At 36.9% G+C, this 24794-nt stretch overlaps 1 long non-coding RNA gene across 1 annotated transcript in view; it reads left to right on the top strand.

The window, feature by feature from the left end:
* LOC110355043 (uncharacterized) overlaps positions 1 to 15488 on the top strand; it is a 34167-nt gene extending 18679 nt beyond the window's left edge. The window contains exons 4-9 of the long non-coding RNA XR_010474506.1: positions 3179 to 3338; positions 3778 to 3949; positions 6842 to 6890; positions 8625 to 8812; positions 13284 to 13355; positions 15254 to 15488. This is a non-coding gene — a long non-coding RNA (uncharacterized LOC110355043). The remainder of the gene's footprint in view (positions 1 to 3178; positions 3339 to 3777; positions 3950 to 6841; positions 6891 to 8624; positions 8813 to 13283; positions 13356 to 15253) is intronic.
* Positions 15489 to 24794: the final 9306 nt, after the last annotated feature.

Below are 24794 nucleotides of genomic sequence, written 5' to 3'. Positions count from 1 at the left end.
CTTTGACTGGGCTGAGCCACAGACAAGGGGAAGACTTGCCCTGGCTACTCTTCAACCAAAAGATCGTTTTCCCTCTTCATCAGCCCCTGCCATTGCTGCTTCTAACAGACATTGATTTCCTTCTGTTAGAGGCAAGACTGTGGGACTCTACTTCCTCAAATACAGTTTCCATCTAAATACTATTGCTCTCTATTTCTAAAGCCTCAGTTTGTAGTTATAGTTTCAAATCTGTTCCTTCATGTCCAAGTGTATTACTTGCTTTAGGAGACTGGACTATATCTATCTATCTATCTATATCTATCTATCTATCTCAATTAGAAGAGCATAATTAGCTTAAGGTCCAGTTGAAAGAATTCATCCCAGTTGTTTAAGTTTCTGGTTAAACCTCTGTTGAAGTCACTTTTAGTATTATAAAAATCAAGCAACCAGCTAATGAAAAAGAGATAGAACAAATTAGAATGAAAATGAATTGAATTTTTTGGTTAAAAATACTTTCCAAGCTAAAAGCACAGTGTCTCTAGGGCAAATCAGGTTAAAACAAGTCTTTTACAGTTGACTATTACTCATTTAGAACTTGTTCTTTAAGTGGTCAAGAATAATTTTCTCTGGATTATGTGATTAAAGAGATCAAAGAGTTCATTATTGCCTTAAATAAGGGCTAGCAAGTTCTATTCTCCTGCATGCAAAGAGAACAGGTCTCCAGTTATCTCCCACCATTGCAAGACTTACCCCAAAAGTGCCCTCTGCACTTTAATTAGTTACATATCAAAGTCATTTCTCTCTAGGAGGCCAAAAAAGACAAAGGAGCGCGCTTTGCTCTTGGCTGTGCCAACGATGACTTAGTGAAATTAGCGGGGTTATTCAGCTCTATCTGCAGATGGAATTGAGGCCACGAGGATGTGGAATTTCTTGACACTTGGTATTGTTTCATTTTGCTTCAGTTACTCCCTGAACATAGCAGATTTGCATTTTACATCTTCATTTTTCTAACCCACCTATTTGTGTTTCCTGATTTTGATTCATCTCGTTGCTTTCCCCAGCAGCCATGAAGGGAAATCGCTGCTGTTCTTGTTGGATGCTGAGAACAAAATGGCCCCTCTTGGGTGGCCATTTGCAGCCTCTTGCAGCTGTGGAAGCACCAGGTCAGCTTTGGCATCACTCCAGGGGTGCACTTTGTTTTCCCTCCAGCCTCCAGATGTCACCTGCAGAAATGGGGATTTTGCCCTTACAGATTTTTTTATAACTGCCAAATTATCAACGTAGCCTTTCAGCTGGACAAAGCTTCTCAGAATTCTGTTTTCCATGGTATTTTATCTTGGATCACAAAGGGTTATTCCAAGCTGTTGCAGGAAAAAGAAATGGAAATAATTGCACAGCTACTATTGCATCAGATTTTAATGCTAACATTACAATAAAAGCAAAAAGAAATTCATCTTAGGTTTCCTTCCCACATTATATACAATATGTTAGGAGATATTTCTATATCTGTCTTACATTTAGAGAATGCAGATTCTTGAGTTAATGCCTTTTACTCTGGTTCTTCTTTTCTACAGAGTTTGTGTGACATTTCTTCACTTTTCTTTCAGTCCTTCTGATAATATTTATGTGAATCCGTGAGCCGTTATTTTGAACATATGCAGAAAAATTGCTGAGTTGATCAGATATTTTTTAACAAATTAGGCTGACTATTCCTACTTCTGTGTAATTTATTGCTCTGGTTGCCATGATGTGCTCTTTGCATTGCTAAAACTGTCAGATAAAATAATCAGCACAGAAAGGCAAAACCTGAGACTAAGATCAAATCTGGATTTTTATAGAAGTATATGGCAGATATGAAATGAATGTTATTCTAATCTGTTATAAAAATGAAAAAGGAAAGAAGTTGAATGTGAATTGTGTGAAAAACATTTCATAAGTGCAGCTGGAGTGGTTTACTTTAAAAGCACTTGAGTGTTTTTGAAGTCTAAGGACCAGGTTTTAAAAGTATTTATGAACTCGTTATTAAAACATTAATGACACAATAATTAGTTCTTAGTCTTGGAGAGAGGAGAGAGTCCATATAGTAACCAATTTTTCACAAACAAAAGGTTATAAATGATCATGTGTGTTCTGCAATAATACAAAATGGAAAGCAAACTCGTCAAATTCCTAAAAAAGACAATCAAACGAAGGTTTTTGTAATTTCAAATGGACTTCAACCTAATATATTTACATTTTCTTCTAACCTAAAGTCTCATATCTTCTTCTTGTTACTATTATATTTTTCATTGTTAAAATCAAAAAACTATGGCTAAAAGCAGGAAAAATACTTTTTTTTTTTAAAAACTATGAATTTGTATTATTTTTATTATTTCCATTAAAAAGTTGATGAACTCAGAAACAGCCATAATATGTTAGGAATAAATTCTTCATTTTTTCCGTCATTTACATTTTTCATTTAACCTGTATAAACGGCGTAAGCCAACGCTATCAGTTATTGGATCTGTATTTACTGATGCTTAGTAGGGAATGGCATAATGAAAATATTGATTTTACTCTGCTTTCTAATTTGGAAGATGGTCCTTGCAGAAGTACTAAGAATGTATTGGCATTTTTGTCACCTAAAGCTATATTATTATACTTTTTTTCTCCACATTTTAATTTTCTCTTTAATCGGTGGGTTTAATTTACTGTTTATCATCTTATATTTATGGCCTGATTTCTTTCTCTCAACCTGGTGTGATAAACTACATTCCCCAAATATGCATGAATTCTAAACTTTCTGTGTTTTCCCTATCACAGATATTGGAACATTACAAGCATGGCAAAGTTTGTGAATCTCTCATTTATCAAGGTTCAATCCTTTGTGTGTTTCTGTACAATGCTATATATATGTATAGATATATATACACACACATTTGGTTGCAGAGATATTTTTAATCAAGAAAGAGAGAATAAAACAAATTGTGTGTGGTAGTAGGAGGTAGGATTTTCTTCAAGTCCCCTTCATTTCTTTGAATATTGTACAGGTTACCAAAATCTTGGCAACTGTGAGTTAATTTCCCATGAAGATGGGTGATTTGAGTTTCATCTAAGTTTGCATCTTTAGAGACTTGACACTTTTAATACTCTAAAGCATTTGATCTAAACAGAAAGGATTTGATAAAGAACTCATGCAGTACAAGCGTGTTTTCTGCAGGTTGGCTGAAGGAGCTGATTCTGTCTTAATCAGCTTTTCTATGCTACCATGATGTCCTTGACTACTTTTTGGAAGCTTGTGATGATCATCCTTCGAGGAAATATGGACGTTAAAAGAGGTCCCTTTGCAAAGAATTCAAAGGGAAGACAGAGATGAAACGGTGAGTTGCACTGCTAGAGATTATATACAGTCTATGGAATGTGTGTGAAAATCTACCTTTTGTTCATTGAAATGTTACTGTTTGATCCCTCCCTCACATCTCCAGGGTACCCTCGGCATTTTTTATAGAAATATCTGAAAATGCTATTCTGACCATGAGCTGAAGAGAAGAAAGGAAACCCAAATCCTGATTAAACGGCACCAAACTCTCCTTCTCTCCTTGCCTACAATATGTACAGGACCTGCATAGTCTTCTGTTTCAACTAAATTTTATTTGCGGGTTTTTTTTCCAATGCAAAATCTGTTTAAATTTGTCCAAGGCAGTATTTTTTTTAATTTTCCCTCCCCTTTCTCCCAATATTTATGCTACAAATACACTTGTATATAGTGCAAGTTCAGCCCAAATTGAACTGTCAGTCATTTCTCAATGGCTTATGCAGGAGATATTAAACATGAAAAAGGCAAAGCCAAGAAGACATTCTAAGATGGGGAAAAATAAAGAGAGACTCCCATGGTGTTGCAATTAGAAGTTCAAACTGGAATCTACTTTGCTCGTGGAAATATCAGTCAAGATGCTGCAGCAAAGTCGTTACAGAAAAGTTCATGGTGCAGGTAGGAGAGCTTCTCAGCCAGTTTTCTAGTACAATGTTAGAAACTAGTATAGTTTCTAGTTAAACAAAGAGAACATTGTGTAAATACATCCTAAGATTATGTATTTTATGCAAGCTTGATTGAATATTTTAATTGCACTATAATCATTAAACATATCTGCTTAGGGTAATTTTTTTTTAAATTAAATTCAAATTCTTGGTGTTACATGAGAATTCTGATGTCACAGTTACAGTTCATTAGATTCGTAATTAAAATGTGCAACTAGACTAGAGGATTAGGGAATATTTAATTTGGAAAAGCATTTTATTTCATTGCTTCTGTAACAGACTAGGCTAGGTTTCTACAAATTGCACATGTAACAAATACAAAAGCTCATTGCAACAGGAGGATTTAATTCCATTACTAACATGTTCATGGTTATAAGGCTAACACATAATACACTTCAAAAATCCCTATAGCATGAATGTTACAGATTTGCCTCCACCGCAGTCTCGTAGATTTTTAAAGCAACGTTACAATGCAGAAAGACTAAAACAATGAGGCACCAACATTATATCAAAACTGTATGAATGTGAATAGGGTCTCATCTTTTTTTTGACTACTTGTCCTACTTTGGGTGATGAAACAGGGCAGAACTCAGTGTGAACTTGTCCACATTTGGTGACTGTTCACCCTGAGTCAAAACACATATTCTCCCTTAGTACTTCTACTCTTGATGTGAAAATGAATAAACAACAACACAGAGAGGTTTGGGAGGGATGGTAGGGAGCACATACTCTGCATAAGAGAAATTTTATCTCTAGAGAAGATATGTGATGAAAACTAAATACACTGAATCTGTAGGCTGGATGTTTAATGTCTTAGCAAATCAGGATTGACAACAAACAGGGAGAACACAATTTTCTTGCGACTCCCTTGGTTTCCATTTGTGACCCCTGAAGGGCTGTAGCCCTGACTGCTGAGAATCATATCTTGGCTGTGCTTCAGTGCACAGATAACTAACGAAGGTCAGGAAAGTATTTCTGTTTGGGGTGTGTTCTACGCAGTTAGAAAGGGTTATGTTATACTTATTACAACCATATGTTATGGGAGCCCTGAGTTTTTCTCTGAACATTTCTTTGGCCACTGTTGAAAAGGGGTTCTGTTGCTGAATGAATCGTGAACCATTCAAAACCTGCCTGGACACATTCCTGTGTGATCTGCTCTGGTGAACCTGCTTTAGCAGGTGAGTTGCACTGGATGATCTCCAGAGGTCCCATCCAACCCCAGCCATTCTGTGATTCTGTGTTTCCTTTCTGAATTCCAGGCAGTCACCCTTGAGAGCTGCTCACTGAAGTCCATACAAAAGGTGTTCATGCAGCTGGATTGTAATATCTAGAGTAAACGTGAAAACTTGCTTCTTATGTAGGGAACTTTCCAGCTGAACACGGATGTTTTGGTCATTCTAAAACATGAAGCCACTCCTGGCTCCATGAACATTTGGTCTAGAGACTTCAGTGCTGTTTGTTTGATGCCTGGGCATACTTTTCTGTTATTGTTGTTCCCCAAAATGCCATTTAAATGGATGTAAAATCAGTTGCCAGAGCAAAGGGATAAAGGAAGGGTACAAACAGCAGTAGATTTTAATACTTTGGAAATTGTTAGTAGAGCAAAAAATTTACAAAGGTACCAAAAAGAAGAATAGTTGTCTTTCACATGAGTGACAGAAGAGAGAGAGATAACCTGTTCTTTCAGAACGAGACGATGAAGGACAGAAGGATGTCTTCTGCGGTGACAAATGATGGTAACGTTGTTTTCCATCTTGGTGCCATTTACTACAGTTGACAAGCAGGTGGGGAAGAGCTGCCGTGAAGGCAGAAGGGAATGACCTGTCTCCTAAGACTCCTGAGAGACAAAAAACCTGCAGTGTGACAGTTCTTGTTAAGTTAAACCAAGTTTCATTTAGATTAGTTTGTATTTACATATATTTATGCTGAAGGTACAGATTGGGTATTTGGTACATGATTCTAAACTTACTTACTTATGAAGCCATAACTTCTCCTTGCTAATACTCTTATATTAATTACACATACATTTTGTGTATGTCTGTATACATACGTATGTAGTTGTATGAGTATATATGTCATTCCGAGTACCTGATGAAAATAGGATGATGTTAGTTTTCTGTTACCTGAAAATACAATATCTCTACATGGGTACTCTCAGTAACATAACGTTTAGATACTCTCAAACCATCAAAACCTATTTATCCTTTTCTAAAAGGGAAAAGTGCATGGATTTCAACATTACTGTGTGACTTCTTCATTGATTCCTATAAAATATAGTCACTAATAACATCCCTGTTATATAAATTCTGTTTTCTCTATATGCATTATATATATAGGACTAATTAATAATATAGATGATAATTATATTATTTTCAGATAAGCTTCTGTTCACTTAGAAGTTAAGCAGTTTTTAGCATAAAGGCTGTATATTGAAAAGAAGAATGAGAGAACTCCATCACCACCTGAGATTTGAACATTAGCTCCCTCTTTTCAAATACTGTTAATCTGACCGTTTTCTAAATTCTGTTTCATACTTTTATTAATACAATTTGTAAAAACTCATAATTATAAAGTCATGAATTGGTTATCTTTAAACCTTTTACTAGAGCAGAAGGAAGGAAAATCTTCTCCATTAAACAAAGTTCCTGTGTGTAGTTTCTTTGTTATAACACTTTGTTTGACTCCATTGGGAAAAAATCCCTCCAGCCTAATCTTTTTCCCTAAAGCATCTGCTAACCAGATGTTTAGCACAAATGTCTTTTAAATCTTTTATCTCTTAGCTTCAGCTATAAGTTATCAGTTCTTTGTAGACTCAAAGTCTGATATATACTTCTTTTATTTCAAGACAGGTGATGATGGGGAGAAAATGAAGTTATGATACAGAAGCAAAACAAGTAAGTGCCACACCAAATGTGTAAACTGTATCACCAGCCTGATACAGACAGATTCACATTTCAGCTTCATTTATGCCCTGGGAAATCAGAATATTGTTAGTGCGATGAAGAGGTCATATTTCTTCCTTCATAAATCACCCTGCTTCAAATACTAGTCAATTAATTGCTAGTCATCTGCTTATTACTCATTATAGGTTTCTTTTTTTTTCCTTTCAGTTTGTACTCATGACATTATTTGAAAATGTAACTGTTTTAGAACTTTGTTTGTAGAAACTTTTATTTCTTTTAATATAAGCCTGGAGTGAAAACAAGAAATTCAGCTTTTAATGAAACTCCTAGTTTCAATTTGCTTCAGTCGAGCTTTGGAACTCTTTGAGTCACTGTTTGTGCCCTCTGCCACCAGGGTTTGCAGTCTGCATGAATATTTCACTGCAAGCTCTGCTACAGAAGCACAACACATACCTGATGCACTATGCACTTGTTAAATGAATTACCAATTTGTGAACATGGTTTTAAAATACAATGGAAATTAACCATATTTTTTTTTTTCTGTTCTTGGGTTTCAATATATGTTCTATAAAACAAGAAAAACAATAAAATCTTGTTGAACACCACCCAGAAAATACTCTAAACCAGGATAATTTTAAAGAAGAATTTTCATTTCAAGAGACCATAACTGAGCTATCACAAACTGAAAAATAAACAGTTGTATGATATGGATGCTTAGCATGGTAAACATAAAGCACCTGAGCTTCTCTTACTAATGACAGTTTGAGGCTTAATAGAGGCAGGGTCCATGTCCTATTTGTCTCAATCACATCTTTAAAACTTCAGCGCTTTTAAGAAAGACTTGTGGTCCTGAGAAGCACTGAGAAAACTGTCTTCTAAATACCATTTCTAAAATGCAGTATAAGTGAATATCTGTGGCAGCTGTCGTCTTTTCCAATTTCACCCACCTCTTGTCAGAACATTGAATCTGATTATTTTATTTAATGTTTTGATGTATACTGTTCTCTCTAGTCCTTAACAGTCATCCAGCAGCTTTGAGACGATGATTTTTGATGACAGACAAAGGCCGGCTTACAGAAATCTCTCCAACAACACAGAAAATGTAATTGACTCTATAAATAGAAAATTAAGTTTTGCTTTTGAAGTGGGAAGCAATGGAATAATTTTCAATATAGAGGCATTTTTTATTTCTATGAGACAGGTCCTATTTTTGTTCCACTGAAATTAGTGTAATAAAAATATCAGTACCAAGGAATTTGATTAGCGAAGGACTAACTCTCTAGATGTTGATTGACATTCATGATGGAAGTAATATTTGGACCATCACTTGGAACACAAATAATTCTGTAAGGAAAAATGTTTGTTATGGTTACTATCATCAATTTCAAAGTGATGATAGTGCTCCATAGTGCTCTGCCTGGCCTTTCTCATTTTTCACTGGGAATTCATAAATATTTAGTTTGGTTTCTGTATTATCTGAGAATTTAAATTATATCAGATAGTGTCACAAGCTTTACCTATTTATCAACTAATGTGTGAGAGCTTACTGCACAAAATACTAATATATCTGATATGACTGAAATAATTAATTTTAGTCTAGAATAAGACTTTAGGGTCACTTACTGCCCACGTCTAACAGGAATAAATCCAGAGAGGCCAGTAGAGTTAAGATAATTCAGCACATTGCAAAAAATCTGGCTATTATATTTGATTTGTTCTGTGTAGGAGATTTTATCACATCACTGGATGGAAAACCCCGTGGTGCCGGAGGACATACCCAGAGCCTACAGCCTTGACAGGAGTGTGGTTCAATGGCACTTGTCACCCTGGTCACAGTCAGAGCTCTTGACTCACAAGTGGAGAGAAAATAACCCCAATCTGCCTTAGACCTTGTGCCTACATCTTGCTTTCAGGTATGGTCTGTGCAAAATCCAGATCCAGCTTTTCAAGAATGGCTTGTATGGTTATTAGGAGACAAATTAGCAAGTAAATGTTATAAAATATCGCAATAGCTACAACAAAATTAAAGCTCTGACATGTCTGAGTAGAGGAATTGTTGATGTGGAGCCCTTACTGGATCAAGCCATGAAAGAAACGTAAGAAGAACAAGTCATACATTTATTGTAGGGTATAGATGAAACATATGCATGGAAGGGAAAGAAAACAGGATTATTATTTAACAAAGATGTGATTCTTGGTAAGTTACAAGGTGACATATCTGAATTTTGTTTAGTGAAATCACCAACATCTACAGTTTTAAAGCTGTTAGAGGTGAATAATAGAGTTATGTAGACATCAAAATCAGAAGATTGGGATGTGGTCTTTTTGTTTTTCCAAAGGCTTCCTTAAGCAAAGGCTCATCATTATTATTTCAGTCCTTCCTAAGCAAACAGTTGCTTCTAACTTGGTCAGACTTGCTTAAAGCTGTGATATATGGGAATCAAGATCTGAGCTGTGGTCGCAAGGGTAGTGGCTGCTCTTTTGGGTACAGCTGCTTAGTGTCCTGTTGGAAAATGTAGTTTATATTCATTATTGATAAACTGGTGACTGTCCGAATTAATGAAAGTAAAAATGAGTACTGCTTCAAAGAGATGGCCATCATGTGAAATTATGAAACTGCCATTAGAATCTTCAGGAGAAAATTTGACTTTGTCTTATTTAGAAGGGATTGATCAATGCTACTTTTCAAACCTGTGATATTTACGTTAAACAAGCAGTTTACTAGCGCAGCTGAGTTGTTAAGACTCCTGTCTAACTAAATGCAATATCCTAATTATTGTCAAATCACGGCGATTGCCTGGTGACACTTCTGCTATTTTATTCTCATCAGGCATGACCCCACATTCTACAAGGTCTCTCCAAATGTTGACTGGATTGGTCATTTATTGATCATACTGTCATGCTAATGCAGTGTAACATTTCACATGCAATTGAGATGCTTATTAATTCAGGGGAAAGGTGGAAGATTAATTCCCACAGAAACCTGCTGAAACATACATTAAGTTACCAGAAACAAGGATATCGGGGGGGGGAAACAAAAAAAAAGTAAAAAAAAAACCAAACAGCATTGAAGTTCATATTTTGAATATGGATATCTTATTTATCGTGTTATGGATGCAATTGTTTCTTTATTTGCATCAATATTTAAAGAAAGGCATTTGACAGAGTCTCCCACAGCATCCTCACAGCTAAACTGAGGGAGTGCGGTCTGGATGATTGGGTAGTGAGGTGGACTGCAAACTGGCTGAAGGGAAGAAGCCAGAGAGTTGTGGTCAATGGGGCAGAGTCCAGTTGGAGGTCTGTATCTAGTGGAGTGCCTCAAGGGTCAGTACTGGGGCCTTGTATTATTCAATATATTCATCAATGATTTGGACGAGGGAATAGAGTGCACTATCAGCAAGTTTGCTGATGTCACCACGCTGGGAGGAGTGGCTGACACGCCAGAAGGCTGTGCTGCCATCCAGGGACCTGGACAGGCTGGAGAGTTGGGCAGGGAAAAATTTAATGAAATATAACAAGGGCAAGTGTAGAGTCTTGCATCTGGGTAGGAACAACCCCAGGATCCAGTATAAGTTGGGAAATGACCTATTAGAGAGCAGCATAGGGGAAAGGGACCTGGGGGTCCTGGTGGACAGCAGGATGACCGTGAGCCAGCACTGGGCCCTTGTGGCCAGGAAGGCCAGTGTCATCCTAGGGTGGATTAGAAGGGGGGTGGTCAGTAGGTCAGAGAGGTTCTCCTGCCCCTCTACTCTGCCCTGGTGAGACCACATCTGGAATATTGTGTCCAGTTGTGGCCCCTCAGTTCCAGAAGGACAGGGAACTGCTGGAGAGAGTCCAGCGCAGGGCAACAAAGATGCTGAAGGGAGTGGAGCATCTCCCGTGTGAGGAAAGGCTGAGGGAGCTGGGGCTCTGGGGCTTGGAGAAGAGGAGACTGAGGGGTGACCTCATTAATGTTTACAAATATATAAAGGGTGAGTGTCAGGAGGATGGAGCCAGGCTCTTCTTGGTGACAATCAATGATAAGACAAGGGGTAATGGGTTCAAAGTGGAACACAAGAGGTTCCACTTAAATTTGAGAAGAAACTTCTTCTCAGTGAGGGTGGCAGAGCCTGGCCCAGGCTGCCCAGGGAGGTTGTGGAGTCTCCTACTCTGGAGACATTCAGACCCACCTGGACACCTTCCTGTGCAACCTCATCTGGGTGTTCCTGCTCTGGGGGGGGGATTGCACTGGATGAGCCTTTGAGGTCCCTTCCAATCCCTGACATTCAGTGATTCTGTGAAATGCTCATATACACTGAAGATAGTAGATATATTGAACTATGAAAATGTACTCCTCTCTGAGTATTAGCAGAATGAAATTTTGTAGGCTCTCTTGTATCTAATACAGAGAAACTGTACCCCACATACAAGCTGTGTTCAAGGCACAAGTGTTAAACGAAGAGAAAAAGTTTAGTATGCAACGCATAGAGTCTTAGAGAAATTACCTACTGGAAAATGTTATTGAATGTTGCATGAGTAAAAGTATTTTACTATCTGTTTTTCAAACATCTGGTTTAATTGAACTCTAGAGATATAGGGACCCAAATTCTAATTTATGGTGTCATTAAATAGAAGGGAATGTAAAATCTTTTATATCTAGCATATTTGGCTATTATGAAATAAATTATCTATTACTTTCCCAGACAGGTTCTCAAATATCAACTCACGAATGCACGGGGAATAATTATATATACTTGCAAAAGAATATGCTGTAAACCAGAGTTGTTTACACAGCTAGTAATTTATGCAGATGTCTCAGAAGTTCATTAGGAACAAATTATGGAGGATGCTATGTGGAAAGGACATGGTTTTCTAAACTGTATAGTGTAACTTCATTGAAGCTGCACCATGGCTGTGAACAGCTAAAATGATCTTTTATTTCATACTTTTTTTTGGTGGAATTTAAAGGTATTAATTTATATTTAGATTGATATGATCACGTCTGGAAGAATAACTGATGTTCAACTTTCCTTCCTGTTGGTTGATTTTTATTTTTTTTTAATTACTAAAAGCATGCAGATTTTAATTAAAATTTGAATTGCATAGAAAAATTGATTTTTGAAAGTGTAAATTCAGGAATTTCTGTGATGTACTTAATATTTCAATTTGCACCAAAAAATACTAGTAGAAATTCAGCTCTATACCTACCAGCTATTCAGGATATTTAGTTGACTTTAATAATTTTTCTTAAATTTCAGCAGGTTGAAAGTATGTTGTGTGAAATCAAAAGCAAAGTTGCGTGTGTTCATAGAGTTTTACAGGTTAAATACAGTGTGCTGATCTTTGAATTAATGTCCCTATTTTTTTCTTCACTGAGCTCACATTTAAATAACTTCTAGAGATCTTGTAGCATGATGTCTCAGAAATCGTAACACCATGGTAATAAGATGGGTTTAAGACAACAAATGGTGACTATACATGAACTATGACTGAACTTGAAGATTGTTGAGATCAAGGACACCAAGTCTAATTAGGGATTCTTGTGAAATTTATCTCTGGGTTCATGGTAAATGTTCACCAGCTTCAAAGGACGTGTTCTTATCTCATGTTCCTCTCAAATTTTAAACCATTTTAAAAATAGATGTTGCAAAGGGCCACATTGCAGAAACGAACTGTTATGTCTAAAATGAAGAATGAATGAATCCTCTTTTAAATTCACATCTGGCCATATTCTTATACTAACATGACAACTGTAATTTGAGTGTTTTATGCAGAATCTGTGTGGGATGCTTAACTGGAGTGGAAAGAGATGAGCCTTTGTTTTTAGTGAGAAACTCTACAGTCTCTTCTTTCTCAGCTTCAGCTCTGCCTGCCCTTAACTTTGCAGTGGAGGCATATGCTCATCTAGAGTGAAAAAGGTGACCATAACTGACTTTACCTTGAATAATTTAACTTAAATGTTTTGCTTTTTCATGGATAAATATTCATGTCTAACCGCAATGGACCAGAGCAATGTTTTGAGCCCTAGCAATGTCAGCAGACTTCAGCACTGGTCCAGCTAGCAGTGGGCACAGTTCCAAAGCAGATCTCCAATTTTACTTACGTGCTCTCACAAACCTTCACACTGTACAATCATTTCCATACTCTAATGATTCTTTTGCTGTTTTCTGCTACACATTCCTCCTATTCCTGTTCCTCCTAGAACTACTGTTCAGAAACACAAGTTTTGCTTGTCCTAGTAGGGGTGAAGACTTAACATTTTAACTACAGCAGAGTACAGCTTCACAGCTGAAAATAAAATATTGTACAGGGAGGAAGAAAAGGGCCAGGGTTTATGTCAAGAGGTATCACTGCTTAAGCAGGGAGCAAGATTTCGTATTTATTATTTAATTTTTTGCTCTCCAGGCCTTCAGGTCATTCACAGACAAAGTTTCCTACAGTTCAACATCTGTCTGGCTTCAGCATGAGAATAACAAGGTGAGCAGGAAATAACTATCTGTTTTTATTGCCAAAAGTTAGCCTGACCACTTGAAAGGTTCTTTCTAACAGATAGGGGTATGGTTAGGGAAGGTTTTTACTAGTGAACATTAGTGCTTAGGGAGCGTTTGTCATATAGATCTCAAAGGTATTTGCTTTGCCCTCAAATCAGTCTTTTGGTATCGTAGGCAAACTTGTTATCAAACACCATTCAAAATTTAAGCTCCCTCAGGCCAGAAGAGCAGAACAATGTATTAGAAGATTTAGTGACTAAAAATCTCCAGACAATATTTAGCCTGACAAGCTTCTTTAGCAGAAGCACAAGTGGGCTTGTTTTCACAGTAGTGATGCGATTGCTTCCCTGAGAACATGAACCAGGTGAAGTGTGATGAGATCCACGGCTGGCCAGAGCTTTGAGCTGCAGGTGCACAGACCCAGCTGTGGGTCTGCACATCTGCTCACGCAGTGCCCAGAGGCTCTTAAACTCAAAATAAGGTTTTATTAGTAACTGAACTACAAATCTTGTTAGACACTTGCAATTTAGAGAATATATTGCCACAATATTCTGAGAGGAAATTTCCTTTCAAGTCGTGTCCTGCCTGATCTGTGAAATGCACCCGGCAATCTTTGGTGCAAGACTGCTCGACACCGCAATGATAAGATCTGTCATCAAGCTACGTTATATCTGTGAAATACCCAGCCACGGAGACAAATTCGACCTCAGGAGACATTCCAATAGCACATCTTTAACTGTCTCCTCTTTTTTTTTTTAATACCATTTGTCTCCTACCAGATCTTTCATTCAGACTCAAACCCAAAAGCAAGTATGCAGAGAATTATTCATAGCCTAGACATTCCAAAGTTGGCTATTTTATATGTTCTTTGTTGGTTAAAAAAGAGAGGAAGAAAAGTTTGATCTGTTTATTTGTGGCAATGTTGCTTACTCCACAGTATAAATAATGGCATCCTTGAAAGGTAAGATTCAGCACATGGATTTGGAAGTATTGTGCAGAATGCACAAGTAGACTGTTATGAAAGAAAAAACAATTGATTAATTAGGTACACTTTGTGCATGCTATTTTAAAACCATAATTAATCTCATAAATCACCTTTATAAAATCAGGTTAGAGGCATATTAGTTTGGAACTAAAGCTAGTCTTTTCAGGCTTGAATGCAATAAAATCAGGTGTCTAAAGGAATATTTAACATAGGTACCTGTGTTTAAAGTTAGTACTCATGGATTACATTAGCGTTTCAAGGATTCGAACTCTGATAAATTAAAGCACATTTAACACAGAAAAACAAAAGGTTTTATTTAAATGAAAATGTCAGTTTAACTGTTGCAAAAGCTGCTAGTGGGGCATGCACGCTCCTGAATGCCTCTTTAGAAAGATGTCTTAGCACTGACTTGACTCAAATGTAAAGAAAACACCATGGTTGATATTGCACAGGAATTACAAAACAGTGAACTGTGACACCTATATGCTTTAATGTATACTATTAAGCTTCTTTTACTGATGAATTTACTAGAAAATACCCTATAAAAGACCATCCTTTTCATGATGTTTGCATTGTTATGTCCTTCACAAGCTTGAACCTTGAACAGCTCCTAAAATGCAAGAAGGAAAAGGACCACTTTGAAACAGCAGCCCCACATCTGGCAGAAGAAACAAATGTATATAGGGATGTGTCCATATGTGCAAAATTTTGATGAATGGAGCAATTAGTTAACCAGTGGCTTATCATTATTTATTAATTCTTTATTACCATCACACACTGCTTGGAGTGATTTATTTCTCTTTATTTATAAATTGTTCTGTGTGCTGGAGTGACCTGGACATGTGTATAGGCTGAGTGTATGGAGCCCTGTGAGCTGACGTGTTCTCTTGTCATTACAGGTGATCTGAGAGACTATAGGTTTTCATCATGAGCTGTTCCTCCTGGATTTGACTGGAGAACTGGAACTGGGACAGACATTATATTATGGGAAATGCCATCTCAATGGATTCTACTCCAGAATAAAATAGCAAGTAAGCCATTCCATTATATAACAACTGAGCAAGCCCTTCAGCTACGGACAGTCCTAGTTGAGGTAAAGAGTTTTAGTATGTAGTAATAATTAAAAATAAAAGTTCTCACATGGCTTTGAGTAAAAAGTGAATTTAAATAACTCTCACATTGCTTCTTTTGAACACTTGGAGTCACATCTCTAATGTTTCTTCTCTGGTGTTTGCAGAATTTTATGAAGGATATGTTATTTCAAAATGTTATCCTTTTATTAAACAATACATTCTGTTCTCTTTCAGTTCTGCCCCAATCAAAATCTACAAAGACTAGACTGATCAGTCAGGTGTTCTTCTGCTTCTGATAGTGGCTACTTCCAGTACTGGAAGAAGTGTTGTTAGAATCTGTTCTGCTGAAGGGCAGGTGAATGATGCTGATCTCAGATAAGTGCGCAAAAAATGCAGACTCTGTTAAACTGGGAGAAGTGATACCCACAGGCCATACAATTGCTCCTGTCTGATTTATGTGGAAATATATGCTAGATTTTCATATGCCTGGGGTGAAAAGACTTGCAGCTCTTTTACACATACTCCTCTTAAATGACTCACTCCATTGCTTGAGTAGCTGTCCCAATAAATTTTAATTGTCGCCACATTACAATGCTGTTTTTTTTTCTTAAATTGTCTCACATATCAAGAGGCCTGGTGCATACACTGAAATGGCCTGATGGTATTTGCAACAACCTCCTTTCTTTCCTTCATTTTCTAAATGTCAGGCCAGTTCCATTGACTGAAGAAAAGAAGTTGAGGTTTTAAAACCACAATGTATTTTGTCAGGGCTTGATTAAAGTTGTCACGCTAACTGTCGTGCCATGATTTGCACTTGTACTAGTGCTCATAAACACTTTCAGGGCTTGCAATTTATACCACCTGATGTATACTACAGAATAACATATCTTTATTTATTTATTTAGTACTAATGAAACTAAAAGCACATATATATAACTTAATATACATGTATATAGTGTAAGACCAATAAATAATACGCTCATCTTCTAAAGATGAAAGTGAAGCAGAGAAACCATATTCCAGGCAACATTCACCTTATTTTTACATTGAATTAATGCTAATATATGTGCTTTTCATTTGAAATACATATACAAAAATGTCTCCCAAATTGAGAAAACTAAAATTATTTTATTGCTATGGTTTATTTTAGTAAAAAATTAATTGTGGTTAAAAAATATTTTAGCTCCGGAATACCTGTTAAGTATGAGTATGGCAGGATATCCTTTATCACCACTGAATTCTCCTTAATTGCTTTTAGTCTGCACGCAAACACAAAGGAAAGACAATAAAGGTACTAACCTTTTCCTGTAATCCTGACACACAATGATATGCAATTTCCATTTCCCACTGCACTGTTAGAATCATCAAGCTTTGTTTGTTTGAATTTAGTATTTATGATTATAAATTATCTAGTAATGACCAAAGTCATTTGCATAAGAAAATTATCCTCCATCAAGTATGCTTTTACTGCACGTGTTTTAATACTGTAACAGCCTGTTACTATTCTTCCAGTAATTAAAGGCACACTGTAAACTAATTTAGCCTAAAAATAATTCTAAATATTCTCATAAACTGAATGGGGAAAAATGTAAATGAATTTAACACTAAAATAACTAAAAAGTAAAATAATTAAAACCATCTACTGTATCACTAACAACATGGAAATGATCATGAACCTAAGCCAAAGTTGCTGAAGTCATTAGCCAACCTGAAGCTGGCGTCCCTGGCATTTTATTGTTCAACCTGAGAGAAAAGGAATGAATAAATGCTTTATACAAACACTGAACTTACAAAGTATTTCTTAGGAGTTTCTCCCCAAACTAAGGAGCATGACCCAAGTTCTCTCTGGACTAAAAGGAAGCCTGAAGTTAAGATGAAGCACAAAAAAGTGATTTGGTACTGACAGAATACCTACAAGTGCTGGGCAGCAAACAGATGCTTTCTTGGTGTGACTCTGCTTTGTCCAGATAATATTTCTGTCTCGTAAGAGGATAAAGACTGAATCGTTTGTGGGCTGAGACACTGAGATAATTAATGAAATTGAGTTTTCCCATGGCAGCCTTCAAACAACAGGAGAACTGGGAGGGCTGCAGATGGACTAACTCAGACTGGAGATCAACATTATTCATGTGTTTATATTGATAGTCCCTGTACACATAGGAAAGAGGTTAACTAAATTCAGTGGTCATTGCACATGATTGTAAAGATGCACCAAAGTATTTTCTTAAATCAAGCCCTTATCCCTCCATTTTTATCACTGAGTGCCCAGCTGCAAGTGGAAACTTCAGTTTATAAAGTTGGAAAATGTTTACTCTGCAGCTCAATATATTTTTAAAACCTTTGAAAAAATGTCTTGAAGAGCTAATAAAGCTTACTAGCTGGGGGAAAAAAAATCATTTTATTGCTTTTTCTCCTTGGTTGTTTATTTTTGTCTTGTAGGAAGGTAGGATATCTTAATCTTATTGGTGTGGTATCTGTCTAGAAATAAATTAATCTTTGAGCTTTGCCCCTCCACCCTTCTCTTGAAAAAAATCTTTAATCCTTATACAAGTCCTAGTGTTATGCTACATGTCAAAGAGACTTCCTATCCGGTTAGACTCTTCAGCATTGCTCATCTAAAGGAAATATAGCACAGAAAGGTTAGCTATTAACTCCTTGTTACCAAGTGTGAAGTTATTCCATAAAAGCAGTAGATTTTCACTGTAAATGCTTATTCATATGTTATAAATAATTATACCAGGATACCATTACTATCAACATCTCTCAAAGTTTATTTCTGGCATTAGGACAACAAAGATGCTGAAGGGAGTGGAGCATCTCCCGTGTGAGGAAAGGCTGAGGGAGCTGGGGCTCTGGAGCTTGGAGAAGAGGAGACTGAGGGGTGACCTCATTAATGTTTATAGACATATAAAGGGTGAGTGTCAGGAGGATGGAGCCAGGCTCTTCTCAGTGACAGCCAATGATAGGACAAGGGGCAATGGGTTCAAAGTGGAACACAAGAGTTTCCACTTAAATTTGAAAAGAAACTTCTTCTCAGTAAGGGTGACAGACACTGGCCCAGGCTGCCCAGGGAGGTTGTGGAGTCTCCTTCTCTGGAGACAATCAAACCCGCCTGGACACCTTCCTGTGTAACCTCATCTGGGTGTTCCTGCTCCAGCGGGGGGATTGCACTGGATGAGCCTTTGAGGTCCAATCCCTGACATTCTGTGATTCTGTTAACATTCTTATAACTGTTTCCAGGGGGTCCCTTCCTCAGCAAATGTGTGAGCAAGATAAACCTGGCAGCTGCTTCAGTCTGCTCAATGCTGCACGTGGTGTCAGTGCTGAGACCACGCAGGATTTACCCTGAAATTTAAAGTTTATGAACCAGTTTTGAATCATAAACCGAACCGCCACTCCTAGCCTGTGTTTATACATTCCTGACTTAGAGGTACAAAAGGTCGTATATATTCTTTACCTCTCTTCCCAGTGTAGTGAATGGAGGAGACAGTAAAAGAAACATTCCCCAGGCTGTGTGACTGCAGGGATTTTTAGCTCTTGAAATAAGACCTGTAACTTCAGGAAAATGATTTTCTTACTCTTCTGTATTCACAAGCTTTTTCAGACTTGTTTTTCAAAACGGCCACCATGATAATGCAAAGTAGATAAATACTAGTGGTGCCTTATTCTTCTCAGATTAATAATGTTATATTCCATAAAGTGTTTTCCATTGTCAATAGTAACAGTGTGGACTGCAAAGTATGGAGTGATGGCTGTGAGCAAAAGCTTTCTGCCTGGTGTAAAGGAGCTAAAAGAAAGAAATGAGATAGAATATAGTGGGATTTTAGACAGCTTAGTTGTGTGTTAATTGAACAGGAATTCACACAGAAATAGCTATATTTTGTGGTCAGTATACTTGGTTACCAAGAGCAAATATACAAGCATTCTCTTATTTTTTTATTTAGCTGGGTAAAAGCAGAGTAGTGTCTCTCTGTACATGTTGATGAAGTGAATTAAGTGTTGTGAACAGGGGAGAAAAGTGGTGTAATATATGACAAAGTAGTTGATATGAAATGGAGATGAAATGTTCTATACAAGATGTTACAATCTTCTCCTCTCATTTTACTCCTACTGTGAAAATGCATCAGAGGTGCAAAATAATACAGTGAATACAAATTCATGTGCTAACTGTGTGATCATCTGAGCAGTCTTTTTAAGCAATTGTAAATACTTTTCCAGAGATTCCCATCCTGATCAGCTACATGTATTGTGAGGAAAACCTAGCTTAATATTTTCATTCATGTCTTCAGATTTTCTTGAAGTACAAGTAATTCATCTGAAAAATCATATCAAAATCAGGTAATGATTTTGCTGAAGGTTGCACAGATGTTTGTTGATCAAGGTAGGAACAAGATACTGTTCAGTCATTCGCATCTCAGGTATTTGGTCTTTTTAACTTCAGCTTAGACTGAGCTTTCTGAGTGTGTCCCTCAGTAAAGAGGGAAAATCACAGAAGTATTTTTTTGTTTTGTTTTGTTTTTTAATGTCTATTTCTAACTTAATTAGTCAAAGCTTACCTGGTGAATAAAGGTGTATATTTAGGATGCTTCACTACTCTAATGGCACCGTCTATTTTGTAAGCTCTGTATTTTACAGCAGTGTCATGAAAAGTTCAGGCTGCTTTAAAAGTTGTCCAGACAAAGGCGGTTAAAGATCTGTAAGGAGTTCTTGAAAGTGTATTCAGGAATGACAGAATTATTTATGAGTGCCCTGGGCTGATGTAATTTACTCTCCTGTAATCTGGAAAACAAAATTAAAGCACCCTCTGAAAACTTCCTGCTGAACTTTAGAGTACAAATTTCCTTCTTCACAGCAAAATGCATTTCATACAGGTTTTGGTTCTACTAATTTAGGCATCTGAGAGTAGAATTTAGCATTGACAAGAGTTCACTGTGTTATTTGAGAGGAATGCTCCCCATTATTTGGTTTGACCAGATGACCTCCAGATGTCCATTCCAACCTCAACCATTCTGTGATGCTGCGTAAGGGCCAAGAAAAGTACACGTGGAATCCCAGGGAATAACTGGTTTTTATCTTTAAACTGTGACTTTGGTACCATAAAGATGCACTAGCAGCCATTAAGGTGGCCCCGTAAATGAGAACAGGGCCAAAAAGAAAAAGAAACCTCTCAACATGCCACAGAAACACATTTTATTGATTCTTTAATCTGAACAATCATTCCTACATATTTATCACAATCACCCCACATGTGACTTAACTGATGAGATAATGATTCTTCAGTGTTATTTTCTTTTTATTCATGTATTAACCTTAATGTTCCCTTTCATTAACGCTTTAACTCTCCACTGAACTGAATTACTTAAATATTTTATCCTCCTTATAACACCAACTGATAATTTATTTTCCAACTTAAAAATATGACACTAGTCTCCAGTCTTGCATTCATCTACTCACATCAGAGGTCACTGCTTTAACCTTGTCATCATTTTATGATGTATGTATCTTCTAGATTTCTTCCTGTCATTTGATCATTGATCACTTCCCCCCCTCTTTACAATAGATGTGCCAATACCAATTAGTCTTGAACTGCTTGTTATTTTGTGACCTTTCAAAAGGCCGTGTCGCATGATTTATTTGCTCCTGCAGTGTGTGTTCAAATATTGTTTTGCTGTGGTAGAATCATAGACCATCTCAGATTTGGTAATTTATTTCCTTTTCTCTAAATGAAAACCCATCAAGAAATATTGACATTCTCACTCCAGTGGAGACTAGTAAATGTTGTCTGGAGAACTGTTCGGTTTGATTTCCTGATTTTAATTGCTTGAGGAAATTCCTCCAGCACTTAAATTAGTTTCTAGTGAAAGAGACTTCTAGATGCTGTAGAGCAAATGTTTTGGCTGGAAAGAGCAGCAGGATCTGGGATGCAGCCATGGATGGGGTGGAAGCAGATGGATGTCACATGATGGCACCGAGTGGTGCAGCACTGAAGAATTTGGGGGAGATGGAAGAGAAGGAACAGAAAAAGACAAGCTGGTGAGGATCTTCATGTGGAGAATCAGAACACTGTTTTGAAAAGGTAAGAGGTTGCCAATTCTTTTTCTGTCTGGTTCCATGAATACACTTTACTGCTTTTTGTCCATTATTTTAAATTTCCCAATTTAATAGTTGTTTTAAATTCCCTCTTCACTTTTTTTTTTTTTTCTTTTTTTGATAGATGAAGTAATTCTACTGTTTTGAAATTAAATTGCACTTTTTAGGTCATTTTTTAACAAAAGAGTCATTAGCTCCTCTTTGGGGTAAGTACACATATTCAGGGTTTATGTTAATCTGTTTCTCCAGATTGTAATAGTCATGTTCTTTGTCAGTGTAATTCAAACAGACTTCACAGGATGGATATTTGCCTGAAGGGCTGGAGAAGAAAAATATTCACATAATTTTTACTATTGGCACCTACTGCAATTTGACTCACTGGTGAGTTCTGGCCTCTCCTTTCTGTGAGATCTGGAGTCCGTATTTCTGACTGGCTCGCAGGAAATTAAAACTAGATACCAGCCCACCAAAAATGGAGTACGGTTTGGAAAGTCAGAGTTTTCATTTATTTCAGACCTCATATAGTTATCCTTGTTTTAAGGATCCCTTTTACCATTTATTTATGTAAATTGCTGAAATAAAATGTTACATTGTAAGCTAAGTGACATGGGCCAAGGTTTTAAGCCCCATCTCAAAGGAGCATTAATAAATTCCCACTTATCTGGGAATATAATATTGATCAATTACACAACGGATGTTGTGGATCAGTTGTATTCAACAAATGCTGAACTTGACACTGAATTTTTCAATACCAAAAGACAAGATTTTGCTACTCAAACTAAAGAAAAACAACTTCTGCTAAGGTTGTTTTATTTGCTGGAATTTAGACCAGATCAAAGTATTCCAGGTTCAGTCAAGTGTCTCAAGGACTGACAGGCAAGTGTCACCTCAGTAAAATGAAATTCATCCAGACTGAAGCAGTCCTTACCTTCAGGTTATGCCTGTGGAGAGCTGTATTTGTATGGTTAGAGATGTCGAACTATTTCGAACTAAACTAAGATCACCAATAATTTAACATATCCTTGCAGGTTTCTACCCAGAAAGGTGAAGATGAAAAATATTGGTTCCTATTTCATTCCCCTGAATCCAAAAACTGAAAATCTTAAGCTGGCATTCACAAATTATAAAAGTCATAAATATAAAACTTATAAATACTCATCCCCTTCTCTCTCCTAATGTCCAAAAGGGAAAACTGCAGCCTTCTTTGCTACCAGCCAGGAGAGGATGCAAGTCCCCCTCTGTTTCTCTTGTTCATCACTCTAACAACCAGAGAAATTTTGCTGAGAGGAGTGAATGAGCCATTGTATAAAACTTTGACCAAAAATAATAGAAGAAGACAGATAAAACTATGACTATATTACTTATATGGTGCAGAAGTTAGTTGTGTTATTGCCATCATGTGTCGATGGGCACCAGAAGATGCTGTGGTCTTATAACATGCAGTGGGTTACTTCAGCTCAGCTACTCTGCAGTAACTGCTTACGTGCATATTCTTAACTTCAGACAAATATGAGGTAATGCAACATGACCTGAAATCTTTAAAGCTTTAAATTAAACTGAATTACTTCACATTTGTTTTGAACTATGAGCACACACATGGACAAAATGCACTAATTGAGTGGTGTAATTTAGTGAGACACATAACTGGTCTGTGGGACTGGCCCTTATATATTTTTGTAAAGAAGAGAATAGGAAAGGATGAAGAAAAGCATGTGATGAATATTCGTCACATGTAACGAACTGGAAAGTGTTAGGCAAGAAAATAATGTAAGAAATTTATAGTTTCTCTGAGAAAAGAGAGGTTTGCACTGTGCTTTCAAATAATCTCTGACTCCATGAGGCAGTTTAGACCTCTAAGTCTGCACACTAGATTTCTTAGTGGCTCTGCAAGTACATTTCCAAGAAAGAAAAATTATAATGACACAATCCTAGGAAGTATTCTGCAGAAAAAAATAGGCAGTGTGGATTAATTCCAGTGTTGTTAAATATTACTTTTAATATTCATGTTCTGTAGGCCTAAGACGTACTAGTCAGAATTAAGAGCACAGTGTTGAACATGTGGAGCACAGGGTAAGTCTTTGTATCAAAGTATATGCAAGAATTTCTTAAAGGAAGATGATATATCATCTAAGGTATCCAGATGTAAAGAACTGCCATTTATCTCAGGAGTAACTGTCATTAAGTGTCAGTATCTACCTTGGAAAGAAATGACATAGCCCTCTATAACAGCCATAATAGGCATTTGTAGCATGCAACAGCGTATTTTTCTGAGGTAAAAACAGCTTCCACACACTTAATCATTCACGGTCTGCCAATCCAGGATATCCTAACAGGAATTACTCTGGAATTTGCAAATGAAGTTTGCAAAACAAAAGTATTGCAGCTAAAAGCAGCTTTTCCGAATTCCCCACAGGCTTTGCTTGGTGGGACCTATAAGTACATTTTCATGAGAAAAAACTGAAAGCTGGATCCTACTGATAAAGAGGGATTTTTCTTCCAGTTAATAAGTTCAGTGTGAATTATGAGCCATAATGCTTTTAACATTCAAATAAATGATCCTAAGAGTTTTTGTTCTACAGCTTTCTACCTGTGAGTGAAAGGTTTAGTCCAGTGCCCTAGCAGCATGTTTCCTTGCATTAACAACATTTGGTAGATGAAATAATTCCTTAGCATATTATCCTAATTAAATTACCTTTAAGCATTTCTGGGAATCGAATTTATATTGAAGTCACCTTTGACTCCCTTGGCTGTGCTGAGATTTTCCAAGTCATGACACAGCAACTGGGCCTGTGTATTCTTTATTTTATTTACAGATTCAACAATTCCAAGAGGAAGACAAAGTGCATTAAACGGCTTACCTTTGTCTATAAGTCTCTTTGTGTACAAAATCAGAGTACCCACCTCCCCAGGGAGACCTCTAAGAGACCTCTGTAAAACATGCACCTCTTGTGAAAAGAGACTGTAAGAGTTGAGTTTTCAACGTGATGGTTTGCCAAGAGGTGAAAAACAAAGACTGCTAAAGGAAGCTCCTGATACAGATGTATGAAGGAAGCAAAAATAGAGATTTTAAATAGTTACATTTATTCCCAGTGCAAATCAAAATATTTCCATCTAAAAATAAAATAGGAAATATGGATTATGTAGTAACCATAAGGGCTTATTTAGTATTAATTCTCTCTGCTCTTATTTTTCATGTTCATGTCCCACAGTTGTAAACTGGGTATTTCACTCTTTGCCAAACCTTCACCACAGCTTTGCCCATGGCCAGCACCTGTGG

This window comes from Columba livia, chromosome 9, assembly GCF_036013475.1.
Source record: "Columba livia isolate bColLiv1 breed racing homer chromosome 9, bColLiv1.pat.W.v2, whole genome shotgun sequence".
NCBI lineage: Eukaryota > Metazoa > Chordata > Aves > Columbiformes > Columbidae > Columba > Columba livia.
Note: the sequence above shows the minus strand (reverse complement) of the source record. Positions and strands in the feature narration are given on the sequence as shown.